Here is a 15,851-nt window from a genome sequence, read left to right on the forward strand (position 1 = left end):
AGGCGTCGTCTCTCCTCGGGAACGTGGTTCCCTGGAGACTCCCAAAAAATCCTCCTGCCTGACAAAAACCTCGGTCCCGGGGCGGTCGGCGCCCTAACTTTGGCGATGAACGTCGCCTCGCTGACCGGCCGGGACCGAGGAAAAAAAAACCCAGCCGGGGGGAAAAAAAAAAAACCCCCCGGCTGGGGATTTTTTATTCTAAATTTAAAAATGAGTGGAAAAACCTGAAAGGCAATATGCACAAGGTTATGACTGCTTCACACACACAGCACTCCTTCGGCTTACACGCAAACCCACCCTCGCTCTCATCTCAACCGCTCCGCTAAGCCCTGGCCGCCGACGCTCGGTGGTGACGCTCCTCGGGAACGTGGCTCCCGGGAGACTCCCAAAAAATCCTCCTGCCTGACGAAAACCTCGGTCCCGGGGCGGTCGGCGCCCTAACTTTGGCGATGAACGTCGCCTCGCTGACCGGCCGGGACCGAGGAAAAAAAAACCCAGCCGGGGGGAAAAAAAAAAAAACCCCCCGGCTGGGGATTTTTTATTCTAAATTTAAAAATGAGTGGAAAAACCTGAAAGGCAATATGCACAAGGTTATGACTGCTTCACACACACAGCACTCCTTCGGCTTATACGCAAACCCACCCTCGCTCTCATCTCAACCGCTCCGCTAAGCCCTGGCCGCCGACGCTCGGTGGTGACGCTCCTCGGGAACGTGGCTCCCGGGAGACTCCCAAAAAATCCTCCTGCCTGACGAAAACCTCGGTCCCGGGGCGGTCGGCGCCCTAACTTTGGCGATGAACGTCGCCTCGCTGACCGGCCGGGACCGAGGAAAAAAAAACCCAGCCGGGGGGAAAAAAAAAAAAACCCCCCGGCTGGGGATTTTTTATTCTAAATTTAAAAATGAGTGGAAAAACCTGAAAGGCAATATGCACAAGGTTATGACTGCTTCACACACACAGCACTCCTTCGGCTTACACGCAAACCCACCCTCGCTCTCATCTCAACCGCTCCGCTAAGCCCTGGCCGCCGACGCTCGGTGGTGACGCTCCTCGGGAACGTGGCTCCCGGGAGACTCCCAAAAATTCCTCCTGCCTGACGAAAACCTCGGTCCCGGGGCGGTAGGCGCCCCAACTTTGGCGATGAACGTCGCCTCGCTGACCGGCCGGGACCGAGGAAAAAAAAACCCAGCCGGGGGGAAAAAAAAAAAACCCCCCGGCTGGGGATTTTTTATTCTAAATTTAAAAATGAGTGGAAAAACCTGAAAGGCAATACGCACAAGGTTATAACTGCTGCAGACACACAGCTGCAGACACAAGTACACACAAACCCTTACAGACAGACACAGACAATCGCACTCTCACACGTTCTGCTGACAGGCTGGCTGCCACCCTTACGTGAAAGAATACGCTGAAGAATATGCTTTAAACGCATCTTCTGACCGCAGCTCCTCGATGTCGAATGGTAGATTCCAGGAAATCCTGTAGGCACCCGGCGACCTATGAGACAAGGGGAGGCGGTCAATGACTGACTATCTGAGAGCTAGGAGCTACACAGACTCTGGGCCCATCGCTGTTGTACCCGAAACCCCGTAGAGGACAGATGAATGGCAAAGTTTTATAACTGCTCTACCTAAGCGTAACTACGTGGCCGGGCAAGGCAGCTCCGATCCTAATTGGCACAACAGAGGTGCATACAACATAAGCCAACGTTAGGTACATACAGTATAAGCGCAAACAACATAAGCCAAGGTAGGTACATACAGTATAAGCGCAAACAACATAAGCCAACGTTAGGTACATACAGTATAAGCGCAAACAACATAAGCCAAGGTAGGTACATACAGTATAAGCGCAAACAACATAAGCCAACCTTAGGTACATACAGTATAAGCGCAAACAACATAAGCCAAGGTAGGTACATACAGTATAAGCGCAAACAACATAAGCCAACCTTAGGTACATACAGTATAAGCGCAAACAACATAAGCCAAGGTAGGTACATACAGTATAAGCTCAAACAACATAAGCCAACGTTAGGTACATACAGTATAAGCGCAAACAACATAAGCCAAGGTAGGTACATACAGTATAAGCGCAAACAACATAAGCCAACGTTAGGTACATACAGTATAAGCGCAAACAACATAAGCCAACCTAGGTAGGTGTAACATGCGCGTGTACGATATAAGCCGATGTAGGTAGGCGCGACATAAGCTGACGGAGATAAGAGATAAGTGAGGACTTGATACAATTCTCCAGAAGACTAATTTTTAAGCCCTATATCCTTTGAGAAGGCAGATGCTACAGAACTACTGTGGTCAGGTGATGAGGGGCTAATAAGCTCTGTACGGAAGTCCAAGAGAAAGGCTACCAAAACTGAGAATGAAGATGAATGAGAACATCTCGTGTACATCTTTCGGTCCCAAAAAAGTAAATATGTAAAGATGCCGGAATAATTGATATCCGGAAAGGTATGTGAGCAAAATATGGCCGATACGGCAAAAAAATGATGCTGCTAAAGCATGGAGATGTAACAAAGACCTATGACACAGACAACGGGACACGGACACAGACAACGGGACACGGACACAGACAACGGGACACGGACACAAGTGGAAACTGCCTGGCAATTTCATCTTATGGACCCAAGATTCCTAAGCCAAGATGAGCCATGGGCTGATGATGCCAAAGGAAAGAGAGCCCTAGGGCAATAGCACTTGATGATGATGTGTAACTCCTTTCAAGATGTTAGTGCCAAAGCACTTAAGAGGAAGCCTAAGAAGCTCAGTAGGCCTAGAGAAGGAAGAAATGACTACAGGGTGACCGTGGCTATAGCTGCGGACGTGAAGGCGTGCTCCTATGGTGAAGAGATCCACGACGACGTCGAGAGTCGAAGAAGGCCGCCGATGCGAACGTCACGAGAACGCGGATAGGGATCGGAACTGCCCTGCCCGGCGACGACTCTGGGGGGGCTGAGGAGAAACCCTCTCCCTTTGCTCCCGAGGGGCCCGTCCCACTATGGGCCTCTTCTCTGAGCTAACATCAAATAGCCTCCTGTGCTAGTAAAGGTTTTCCCCCCCAGCTCCCACCTACTGGCCCCAGCACTTAGCTTTTGCAAGATGACCGGATGGAATCCCATGTCAGTTGGATGTGGACGGCGAGACGTTCTGTGCATCAGCTTCGGTGCTCCCGTTTCCAAACTTCAGCTACGCTCCTCCTCAGGGTACCTAAGACAAAACGGAAAATTCAACTAGTGCACACAAAAAGAGAAATCCCCGAAACTCTGACACACCGCTGCCCCGGCTCACCTGAAATCTCAGTTTGACTCCACCGGCTGCCTGGAGGATACCTGGAAAACAAAAAGGTACACGCTTAAACATGCTGCTGCATAACGGTCACCTGTGAGTCACCGTGCCTAAATGCCAACTCACCCGCTCGCCTCTGTTCCTTCACACAGCTCGGGCAGCGACAGCACCTGCAAAAACACAAAGCAAAAAAAACCCACACTGAGAAACTGTGAAAACAACATCCCCCTGACCTGAAAAATACGCACACCCAGACCTTACACTTGAACCCACCTGGCCTTCGACATCCGGACCGAAGACATCTTGCAAGACGACTGCCTAAAATAAAACAAAGGAACCAAGAATGGATGCTTAGAATTGCACCAGAAATTGAGACCTGATTCAGAACAACTCCTTCTGTCCACTGCTCACCTGGCACACTTGGCCTTGACTGCTGCCATCTGCCTGGACCTCCTAAAAATAAAGGCAAAGAACACTGTGGTAACACATTCACCATTTAGGCTTCCCCTGCAAATGCAAACAATGACTGACCCGCTCATGGCAACACCCTCCCCCAGGACTGGGGCCCTCTGCCGCAGATTTGAACTGTCAGCATCTGAAAGGAACTTAAGACTAGTGTCAAACAGCTGCAGGAAAATTTAGCTGCAGCAAAAAGTTATATGAATATCCCCATACAATCTAGAGCCCAACTACACCCTGCATTACAAATTTCAAGTCCCCAGGACTTGTGCTATTACAGGCTATGCAACAGGGCAGAGCAGCTCCAGGAAAAATACGTGCAGACACCCGTGACACAGGACAGGGAGAGCTTTTGAGGAGAAAAAAGGACTGAGAGATGCAAAGATAATAGGGTGCACCAGAGACAAGTGACAGGACACACACAGGAACTGCTCTGCCCTGAGCACCTCAGCATTGTGGTCAAAACAGACACTTTCCCTTTAGGTGGCTGAAGGAGACACTTCTTGGACATCCTCTTATCCAAAACTGATGCAAAAACCCCTTCTAGGAAGTCCTAACTCAGCACCCACTTCCATCCCCTCTGTGGGTCATAACCCTCAACTTATCTTGCATGCAGCAAATGCCTGTTGGGTCCAGAAGACGGCCATGGGCCGGTCTGCTAAGTTCCAGCTGTCACCTCTTGGTCTGCCGAGAGAGAGAAAACTAAACATCAGTGCACGGTCTTAGCAGCACATCGGCTAAAACCTGGTAAATCTGTTACTCACCATCCTCCTCAGAATGCCTGGGTTCCTGGCCTGCACACTTCAAGCGTGCTTGGACTCTGATGCCATCATCGCAGGGTACACCTAGGTTAAGTGGAGACAAGACAACATGGCATTGCTGAAACATGAGAGTACTGGGCTGTGGTCCTTTGCTCAAATTACAAACATGTTATGGCAAACTCCTGATACAATCTAAAGCCCAACTACACCCGGCATTACCAATTTCAAGTCCCCAGGACTTGTGCTATTACAGGCTATGCAGCAGGGCAGAGCAGCTCCGGGAAAAATATGTGCAGACACCCGTGACACAAGACAGGGACAGAGAGCTTTTGAAGAGAAGAAAGGACTGAGAGATCAAAAGAACACAGAGTGCACCAGAGACAAGTGACAGGACACACACCGGAACTGCTCTGCCCTGAGCACCTCAGCACTGTGGTCAAAACAGACACTTTCCCTTTAGGTGGCCTAAGGAGATGCTTCTTGCACATCCCTGTCTCCAAAATTGACACAAAAACCCCTTCTAGAAAGTCCCAACCCAGCACCCCTCTTTCATCCCCTCTGTGGGTCATAACCCTCCACTTATCTTGTACGCAGCTGCGGATGCAAATCCCTCTTGAGTGTAGAAGGTGGCCATCTGCCTGTCTGCTAAGTTCCAGCTGTCACCTCTGGGTCTGCCAAGACAAAGAAAACTAAACATCAGTGCACGGTCTGAACAGCACATCGGCCAAAAACTTGTAATTCTGCTACTCACCGTTCTCCTCAGAATGCCCGGGTTCTTGGCCTGCACGCTTCAGACGTGCTTGGATTCCGACGCCGTCATTGCAGGGTACGCCTAGGTTAAGTGGAGACAAGGCGACATGACATTGCTGAAACATGACTGTACTCTCACACCCCCCTCCCTACCTCCCGGACTCACCGCAACTCCGCAGCCATTCCTCAGGGCTGCTCAGATGGGACCTTGAAATGCAGGATTGGAAGGCTCCGTCACAGGGTCCTGTAATGCTTCCAGAGAGATCCAAAGTGCATGAAACCTGATCCATCAGCTGGTTGGTGACAGAGTTATGCATACTCCGAGTCGATTCCCTAAAGCACACAAACAAGAATGGATGCTTAGAGTCACACCAAAAACGGAAAGCTTAGCAAGAACAACTGCTTTGGTCCACTGCTCACCTGGCACACTTGGCCTTGACTGCTGCTATCTGCCTGGACTTCCTAAAAATAAAGGCAAAGAACACAGCTGTAACACGGTCACCATTTAAGCTGCCCCTGCAAATGCAGACAATGACTGACCTGCTCATGGGAAAATCTCCACACAAGACTGGGGCCCTCTGCCACTGATTTGGACTGTCTGCATCTGAAAGGAAGTTAGCACTAGTGTCAAATGGCTGCAAGACAACTTAGCAGAACCAAACATGTTATGTCAATATCCTAATACAATCTAGAGCCCAACTGCACCCAGCATTACAAATTTCAAGTCCCCAGGACTTGCGCTATTACAGGCTATGCAGCAGGGCAGATCAGCTCCGGGAAAAATACGTGCAGACACCCGTGACACAGGACAGGGAGAGAGAGCTTTTGTGGAGAAGAAAGGACTGAGAGACCCAAAGATCACAGAGTGCACCAGAGGCAAGTGACAGGACACACACCGGAACTGCTCTGCCCTGAGCACCTCAGCACTGTGGTCAAAACAGACACTTTTCCTTTAGCTGGCCTAAGGGGACGCTTCTTGCACATCCCCGCTCCCAAAGCTGATTCAAAAGATCCTCCCAGCACACCCTCTTTCATCCCTCTATGGGTCTGAGCCCTATACTTATCTCTTGGGCATCTGGGGATGACGATCCATGTCGCATGTGAATGGAGGCTGCCTCGCCTGCAGGGAATGTCTTATGGTCACCGGGCTGCGGTCCCGTGCTCAGCTACAATCGAGAACACCAAACATCACTGCATGATCTTAGCTGCACAATGGACAAAACCCAGCAATCCCGCTACTCACCGTTCTCCTAAGAATGCTCGGGCTGTGCACTTTGGCCAGGCTCGGAGGCTGCCACCGTCATCGCAGGGTCTGCCTGGGTTAAGAAGAGACATAGTGACTCAGCATTGCTGAAACCTAAGAGGACCTTGGCTCCCCCTCCCTACCTCGGCGACTCACCGCAACTCCTCAGCCATTGCCAATGGCTCCCTGGATGCCATCGTGAAATACAAAATTTCAAGGCTTCATCTCAGAGTCCTGAAATACTTCCAGAGGGCTCACAAGCACAGGAAATCCAGGCCATCGGCTGTCGGTCACAAAGGCTTGGCATACTCTGAGTGGATTCCCTAAAGCACACAAACAAGAATGGATGCTTACAGTTGAAACAAAAAGTAAAAGCTGAGCAAGAACAACTGCTTTGGTCCACTGCTCACCTGGCACACTTGGCCTTGACTGCTGCTGTCTGCCTGGACCTCCTAAAAATAAAGGTAAAGAGCACCGCTGTAATACAGTCACCATTTAAGCATCCCCTGCAAATGCAAACAATGACTGACCTGCTCATGGAAACACCCTCCCCCAGGACTGGGGCCCTCTTCCACAGATTTGAATTGTCTGCATCTGAAAGGAAGTTAGGACTAAAGTCAAACGGCTGCAAGACAACTTAGCAGAACCAAACATGTTATGTCAATATCCTAATACAATCTAGAGCCCAACTGCACCCAGCATTACAAATTTCAAGTCCCCAGGACTTGCGCTATTACAGGCTATGCAGCAGGGCAGATCAGCTCCGGGAAAAATATGTGCAGACACCCGTGACACAGGACAGGGAGAGAGAGCTTTTGAAGAGAAGAAAGGACTGAGAGATCAAAAGAACACAGAGTGCACCAGAGGCAAGTGACAGGACACACACCGGAACTGCTCTGCCCTGAGCACCTCAGCACTGTGGTCAAAACAGACACTTTCCCTTTAGGTGGCCTAAGGAGATGCTTCTTGCACATCCGTGTCTCCAAAACTGACACAAAAACCCCTTCTAGAAAGTCCCAACCCAGCACCCCTCTTTCATCCCCTCTGTGGGTCATAACCCTCCACTTATCTTGTACGCAGCTGCGGATGCAAATCCCTCTTGAGTGTAGAAGGTGGCCATCTGCCTGTCTGCTAAGTTCCAGCTGTCACCTCTGGGTCTGCCAAGACAAAGAAAACTAAACATCAGTGCACGGTCTGAACAGCACATCGGCCAAAAACTTGTAATTCTGCTACTCACCGTTCTCCTCAGAATGCCCGGGTTCTTGGCCTGCACGCTTCAGACGTGCTTGGATTCCGACGCCGTCATTGCAGGGTACGCCTAGGTTAAGTGGAGACAAGGCGACATGACATTGCTGAAACATGACTGTACTCTCACACCCCCCTCCCTACCTCCCGGACTCACCGCAACTCCGCAGCCATTCCTCAGGGCTGCTCAGATGGGACCTTGAAATGCAGGATTGGAAGGCTCCGTCACAGGGTCCTGTAATGCTTCCAGAGAGATCCAAAGTGCATGAAACCTGATCCATCAGCTGGTTGGTGACAGAGTTATGCATACTCCGAGTCGATTCCCTAAAGCACACAAACAAGAATGGATGCTTAGAGTCACACCAAAAACGGAAAGCTTAGCAAGAACAACTGCTTTGGTCCACTGCTCACCTGGCACACTTGGCCTTGACTGCTGCTATCTGCCTGGACTTCCTAAAAATAAAGGCAAAGAACACAGCTGTAACACGGTCACCATTTAAGCTGCCCCTGCAAATGCAGACAATGACTGACCTGCTCATGGGAAAATCTCCACACAAGACTGGGGCCCTCTGCCACTGATTTGGACTGTCTGCATCTGAAAGGAAGTTAGCACTAGTGTCAAATGGCTGCAAGACAACTTAGCAGAACCAAACATGTTATGTCAATATCCTAATACAATCTAGAGCCCAACTGCACCCAGCATTACAAATTTCAAGTCCCCAGGACTTGCGCTATTACAGGCTATGCAGCAGGGCAGATCAGCTCCGGGAAAAATATGTGCAGACACCCGTGACACAGGACAGGGAGAGAGAGCTTTTGTGGAGAAGAAAGGACTGAGAGACCCAAAGATCACAGAGTGCACCAGAGGCAAGTGACAGGACACACACCGGAACTGCTCTGCCCTGAGCACCTCAGCACTGTGGTCAAAACAGACACTTTTCCTTTAGCTGGCCTAAGGGGACGCTTCTTGCACATCCCCGCTCCCAAAGCTGATTCAAAAGATCCTCCCAGCACACCCTCTTTCATCCCTCTATGGGTCTGAGCCCTATACTTATCTCTTGGGCATCTGAGGATGACGATCCATGTCGCATGTGAATGGAGGCTGCCTCGCCTGCAGGGAATGTCCTATGGTCACCGGGCTGTGGTCCCGTGCTCAGCTACAATCGAGAACACCAAACATCACTGCAAGATCTTTAGCTGCACAATGGACAAAACCCAGCAATCCCGCTACTCACCGTTCTCCTAAGAATGCTCCGGCCGCTCACTTTGGCCAGGCTCGGAGTCTGCCACCGTCATCGCAGGGTCTGCCTGGGTTAAGAAGAGACAAAGTGACTCGGCATTGCTGAAACCTAAGAGGACCTTGGCTCCCCCTCCCTACCTCGGCGACTCACCGCAACTCCTCAGCCATTGCCAATGGCTCCCTGGATGCCATCGTGAAATACAAAATTTCAAGGCTTCATCTCAGAGTCCAGCAATACTTCCAGAAGGCTCACAAGCACAGGAAATCCAGGCCATCGGCTGTCGGTCAAAAAGGCTTGGCATACTCTGAGTCGATTCCTTAAAGCACACAAACAAGAATGGATGCTTACAGTTGAATCAAAAACTAAAAGCTGAGCAAGAAGTAAAAGCTGAGCAAAAACAACTGCTTTGGTCCACTGCTCACCTGGCACACTTGGCCTTGACTGCTGCTGTCTGCCTGGACCTCCTGAAAGTAAAGGCAAAGAACACTGCTGTAACACGGTCACCATTGAGGCTGCCCCTGCAAATGCAAACAATGACTGACCTGCACATAGGAAAAACCACACCCAGGACTGGGGCTCTCTGCCACTGATTTCAGTTGTCAGCATCTGAAAGGAAGTTAGGACTAGTGTCAAATGGCTGCAGGACAACATAGCATCACCAAACATGTTATGTCTATCTCCCCATAAAATCTAGAGCCCAACTACATCCTGCATTAAAAATTTCAAGTCCCTAGGACTTGTGCTATTACAGGCTACGCAGCAGGGCAGAGCAGCTGCGGGACAAATACATGCAGACACCCGTGACACAGGACAGGGACAGAAAGCTTTTGAGGAGAAGAAAGGACCGAGAGACCTAAAGAACACACAGTGCACCAGAGACAATTGACAGGACACACACCGGAACTGTTCTGCCCTGAGCACCTCAGCACTGTGGTCAAAACAGACACTTTTCCTTTAGCTGGCCTAAGGGGACGCTTCTTGCACATCCCTGCCCCCAAAGCTGATCCTAAAGGCCCTCCCAGCACCCTACTTTAATCCCCTCTGTGGACCTTAGCCCTATACTTATCTCTCAGGCATCTGGGGATGAGAATCCAATGGAGGCTGCCTCGCCTGCAGGGAATGTCCTATGGTCACCGGGCTGTGGTCCCGTGCTCAGCTACAATCGAGAACACCAAACATCACTGCATGATCTTAGCTGCACAATGGACAAAACCCAGCAATCCCGCTACTCACCGTTCTCCTAAGAATGCTCAGGCCGCTCACTTTTGCCAGGCTCGGAGGCTGCCACCGTCATCGCAGGATCTGCCTGGGTTAAGAAGAGACAAAGTGATTCGGCATTGCTGAAACCTAAGAGGACCTTGGCTCCCCCTCCCTACCTCGGCGACTCACCGCAACTCCTCAGCCATTGCCAAAGGCTACCTGGCTGCCATCGTGAAATACAAAATTTCAAGGCTTCATCTCAGAGTCCAGCAATACTTCCTGAAGGCTCACAAGCACAAGAAATCCAGGCCATCAGCTGTTGGGGACAGGGGCTTGGCATACTCTGAGTGGATTCCCTAAAGCACACAAACAAGAATGGATGCTTACAGTTGAATCAAAAAGTAAAAGCTGAGCAAAAACAACTGCTTTGGTCCACTGCTCACCTGGCACACTTGGCCTTGACTGCTGCTATCTGCCTGGACCTCCTGAAAATAAAGGCAAAGAACACTGCTGTAATACAGTCACCATTTAGGCTTCCCCTACAAATGCAAACAATGACTGACCTGCTCATGGAAACACCCTCCCCCAGGACTGGGGCCCTCTGCCACAGATTTGAATTGTCTGCATCTGAAAGGAAGTTAGGACTAGTGTCAAACGGCTGCAGGACAACTTAGCATCACCAAACATGTTATGGCAAACTCCTGATACAATCTAGAGCCCAACTACACCCGGCATTACCAATTTCAAGTCCCCAGGACTTGTGCTAATACAGGCTATGCAGCAGGGCAGAGCAGCCCCGGGAAAAATATGTGCAGACACCCGTGACACAGGACAGGGAGAGAGAGCTTTGGAGGAGAAAAAAGGACTGAGAGATGCAAAGATAATAGGGTGCACCAGAGACGAGTGACAGGACACACGCCATCGCTGCTCTGCCCTGAGCAGCTCAGCACTGAGATCAAAACAGACGCTTTCCCTTTAGGTGGCCTTAGGAGACGCTTCTTGGGCATCCCCATCTCCAAAATTGTCTCAAAAACCCCTCCTGGGGAGTCCCACCCGGCACCTCTCTTCCATTCCCTCTGTGGGTTGTAGCCCTGCACTTATCTTGCACGTATCAGGGGATGAAAATCCCCATCGGGTGCAGAAGGAAGACGCTGCTCCCATCTCCAGGCCCTGGCCCTAACTTATCTTTTGGATGACTGGTGATGTGAATCCACGTTGGACCTGAAATGAGTCTGGCTCAGAGGAGATAGCCTGTTAGCCTCTTAGTCTTCTAAAATAAAGAATGGGAAAATCAATGGTTGTGTTTAGTGCTATGTGGGCCAAATCTCAGCAAGTCAGTTACTTATCCTCTCCTGAGTGTGCCTGGGTGTTCAAGTCTCCGGCCTCATCCTCAGTCTAAGGTATGGCTGTTATGATGAGTGGCACGGGGGTTAGAGAGGCAAAGCTACATGGCATTTGTGTGAGTTCGGTGGAGGAGCTTGTGTGCCGTATGACACGTGGATGCCTCTGCTATGCTTGTGAAAAGCCTTGCAGATACGCACCGTTTCTCACCCTACTGCCTGCAAACCCCCACCGGGATAACTCCTAACTCGGTACCCTGCTTACTCTCCCTCTCCTAGTCACAATCCTCAACTCACCTGAAGCCGCCGTCTCACACATCATCTTTGACACAGTGCGGATGCCTTCTGCGTCGTGATGAATCTGCTGGAAAAATGTTGCGCTCGACACAAACTGCAATTACTGGAAGTTGCCCTCCTCCTAAAAAAAGAAGAAAAAAATCAGAAATTACAAAAGCACCTTACCAGCCCTGAATACTCAACCCCAAACTGTGAATTTAAATACTCCCTGTGTTCAACGTTGTTTTCTTTGCAGTATCTTCAAAGTCTCTGTTGCATTAGAAGCCCAAAAGCAGCTGCAGAGAACAAGCTAAGCTAAAGGAGCCTCTTCATCTGAATGAGAGGAGAGCTCTTACCCCAGCTGATCCCACTGAGGGAATGAAGCCCCTTGGGAAAGGCTGGGGTTAATATACCCCTGATTGGGCCCGCCTCTCGTTCCCGTGGCACCTGGGAAAAGGGAGGGGGCAAACCCCACAGTGTATAAAAGCCATCAGAGGAGCTGTGGCTATTTGGCTCCTCTGGCTTGAATTCAAGGAGAAGAAAGGGCTGGATATAGAAGAAAACTCTTCAGGGAAATGACAGCTCTTTCTTTTTTGTACAACTGCTTGGAGCAAAAGGGCAAAAAAACTGGTAAGAAATAAAACTTTGTTTTTAGGCAGCTTATCTAGATAAGTTGGGTGATTTGCTGTTAACTTATATAATTATTCCTCAGTGACTACTAAGTAGTACTCAACCTGAGACTAAGGGTGGAGAAAAATACTAATTATATGAACAGTTTAAGTTCTCCTTGGGGCTGCTAATTAGGACTAACTACATTATAAATAAAAATAAGAAAAACAATAGGCTCCTGGGCAACATAAAGGTTAAGTACGTGCTAGGCTTGCCTTTCTCTGAGGTACTTAGTCCTAGGGCACAGAAAGAAGTGCCCTGAAAAGTAGGTTTAAATGCTGAAAAAGCATCTTAGAAGAGCCTCCTTCAAATTAATTCCTTAAAATGAAGAAATGGGGAAGTTGCCTCCACTGAAATGGATACCATGGCAAATAAATGGCTTCTGCCCTTTAACTTAATCCCCTCGAATATTGGGAAAAGAGAGGCTTTCCTCAATTTAAATCTCTCCAGTTATGAAGACAGAGGGATTTTCCCCTCAATCCAAACCCTTAAGAAAGAGAGATAGCTGGGCTTCCCCCTCAATTTAAGCCTTAGGACAACAAAAAGGGTTACTCTTAATTCAAACCCATAAACAACATTGTCAAGGTTTTCCCCCCTCTATTTAAACTGGAAAATAATGGAATATGGGGATTCCCTGTCAATTACCACCCCTAACAGCATAGAAAAGGCAGGGACTCTTTCAAATGAGACCATTAAAATTGCAGGGGAAGTGCATTTCCTCATTATTTGAAAGCAAGAAATAATGGAAAAGGAAGTTTTTTCCCATACTTTAAACCCCTTGTCTCTCCATAACCCCTCTTTTTTCTGGGAGTGCTGTGGAAGGTTTTGGCGTTCTAGGGAGGGACTGACACAATAAAAGGGGAAAGTTGAAAGCTCTCCTATGGAACCCCACATGCTGCCCGGCCTGCTCAGGTGCTGTCCCTTGGCAAGAGGGCTCTGCCCTCTGCATTTTCTCAAAGGGATGCTCCGTGCCCGGGTGGGTCCGGCTGCTCCCCGGTCCCAGCTGGATGTTCCGACTGTAGCTCCTGGAGGGACGCTTGGGATACCCCTGTTAGCCCCTCTGGATTAGCAGCTCCCTGTGCAGGTGTGCGCAGGTAGCTGCACTAAAAGCAGCTGCTCACATGGGGAGCTGCTACACCTAAGAGTGGGGGAGAAGGTGAAGAAAGGTCCTGTGGGGTGTTCCCTCCCCTACACAGCCCTTTGCCAGACCCTTAAACAATGGGGTGCCAGATTTTCATTGCCAAGATAATTAACAATCTTTCCCCTGGCCAAACAGGAATTGTGCTACCAAAATTGAAAACAGTGAATGATTTCTCACAGACCACAGCTGCCAACACCAGGAATTCTTGCTGCCCTTGGAGAGCAGCACACCTCCAGTGAAGAGACATCAACACACAGAGAGGGTGAGGTTGGTTTTATAGGGAAAAAGGGCAGAGGTTGGATCACGAGGTCTGTGGCTGCAAGTGACATTCTACATCATTTTGTTCTGAATGGCACAAGATTTATCCTGGAGCAAAACTGCTCCCACCAAGAATTCTGCCTGCCCCGGAAGAGACAAGCACCTCCTTAAAATTGAAACCAGGAAGTGTAGAGGGTGAGCCATGTTTCACAGAGAATAAGGCCAGTGACAGAGTCCAAGACCCAGGGGCCATGAAAGAAGGGCCGCCCACTGAAAATCTGAATGCAGAAGGATGTGTTGTGGACCCAAGCTGCCCTGATGTTAATCAGGGGTTACCTTAAACATCCCAAGCACAACTCGCAAACTGACATCAGGAACCTGGACTGGTGAGTTTTCTTTCCCAGGCTAAAAGTCTGGAATTAGCACTCAGGACCCCCTGGCCCTGGGTGGGCAGCTGACTGCAACAAATATGACCATCGAAGAATATCTCCCAGACCCCATCTGCCCCCACCTCAAACTTGTACTGCCCTGATAGTCCCAATGGAGCCCTAAAAACTGACATCAGGAACCTGGACTGGTGAGTTTTCTTTCCAAGGGAAAAGGGCAGGAGTATGTGCCCAGGGGCTCCTGGCCCTGAGCAAGAACGTGACTTCAAAAACTCCAATCATCGAAGGATGTATCCCAGAACACAGCTGTCCCCACCTCAAACTTGCACTGCCCTGACAGTCCCATGGGAGCACTACAAGCTGCCATCAGGAACCGGAACTGGTGAGTTTTCTTTCCCAGGAAAAAGAGCTGGAATTACAGCACTGGACCCCCTGGCCTTGGGCAGGCGCCTGACTGCAACAAATACGAATATGGAAGGATATCACCCAGACACCATCTCCTCCAACCTCAAAGTTGTGCTGCCCTGACAGTCCCAAGGGAGCCCTGCAAACTAGCATTAGGAACCTGGACTGGTGAGTTTTCTTTCCTAGGGAAAAGGGCCGGAGTATGTGCTCAGGGATCCCTGGGCATGAGCTGGCACAGAACTACAAAAACTCCAATCATCAAAGGATGCATCCCAGAACAAAGTTGTCCCCATCTCAGACATGCACTGCCCTGATAGTCCCATGGGAGCACTACAAACCGACATCAAGAAACTGGACTTTGAGTATTCTTTCCCAGGGTAAAGGGCCAGAGAATGTGCCCAGAGGTCCCTGCCCCTGAGCTGGCACCTGACTTCAAAACATCGAAACACTGAAGGATGCATCCCAGCACAAAGCTGTCCCCACCTCTAACTTGCAGTGCTCCGAGAGTCACAAGGGAGCCCTACAAACTGACATCAGGAACCTGGACTGGTGAGTTTTCTTTCCCAGGGAAAAGGGCCAGAGTATGTGCTCAGGGATCCCTGGGCCTGAGCTGGCACCTTATTTCAAAAATTAAAATCATCAAAGAATGTATCCCAGAACGAAGTTGTCCCCACCTCAAACTTGTGCTGCCCGTCCCGTGCCAAGGGAGACCTACAAACTGACATCAGGAACCTGCACTGGTGAGCTTTCTTTCCCAGGGAAAAAGTCTGGAATTGGCGCACAGGTCCCCTGACCCCGGCTGGGCACCTGACTGCAAAAATAAGAACATCAAAGGATATCTCCGAGACTTCATCTGCCCCCACCTCAAACTTGCACTGCCCTGAGAGTCCCAAGGGAGCCCTACAAACTGACATCAGGATCCTGGACTGGTGAGTTTCCTTTTCAGGGAAAAAGGCTGGAATTAGAACAAAGGTCCCCCTGGCCTTGGGCAGGCGCCTCACTGCAACACATAAGAACATCAAAGGATATCTCCGAGACTTCATCTGCCCCCACCTCAAACTTGCACTGCCCTGAGAGTCCCAAGGGAGCCCTACAAACTGACATTAGGAACCTGGACTGGTGAGTTTTCTTTCCAGGGAAAAGGGCTGGAATTAGCGCACAGGACCCCCTGAC

General features: G+C 49.9%; 1 long non-coding RNA gene across 7 annotated transcripts; it reads right to left on the reverse strand.

Moving 5' to 3' along the window:
• Positions 1-162: 162 nt before the first annotated feature.
• LOC146767470 (uncharacterized) lies at positions 163-15,375 on the reverse strand. Of its 7 annotated transcripts, none has more exons than XR_014954557.1 (10): positions 11,841-15,365; positions 10,767-11,473; positions 10,647-10,688; positions 9,546-10,559; positions 9,426-9,467; positions 9,154-9,319; positions 8,998-9,070; positions 7,920-8,919; positions 4,528-7,835; positions 163-1,496 (listed from the first exon to the last, which is right to left on the reverse strand). It is a non-coding gene; the product is annotated as an uncharacterized LOC146767470 (long non-coding RNA). The 7 variants fall into 7 exon arrangements; XR_014954556.1 differs by having other exon boundaries at positions 4,528-5,356; positions 5,441-8,919; XR_014954559.1 differs by lacking the exon at positions 163-1,496 and adding exons at positions 1,880-3,226; positions 3,308-3,348 and having other exon boundaries at positions 3,431-8,919; positions 11,841-15,366.
• Positions 15,376-15,851: the final 476 nt, after the last annotated feature.

This window comes from Lonchura striata, chromosome 4 (assembly GCF_050655825.1).
Source record: "Lonchura striata isolate lonStrDom1 chromosome 4, ASM5065582v1, whole genome shotgun sequence".
NCBI classification, from domain to species: domain Eukaryota; kingdom Metazoa; phylum Chordata; class Aves; order Passeriformes; family Estrildidae; genus Lonchura; species Lonchura striata.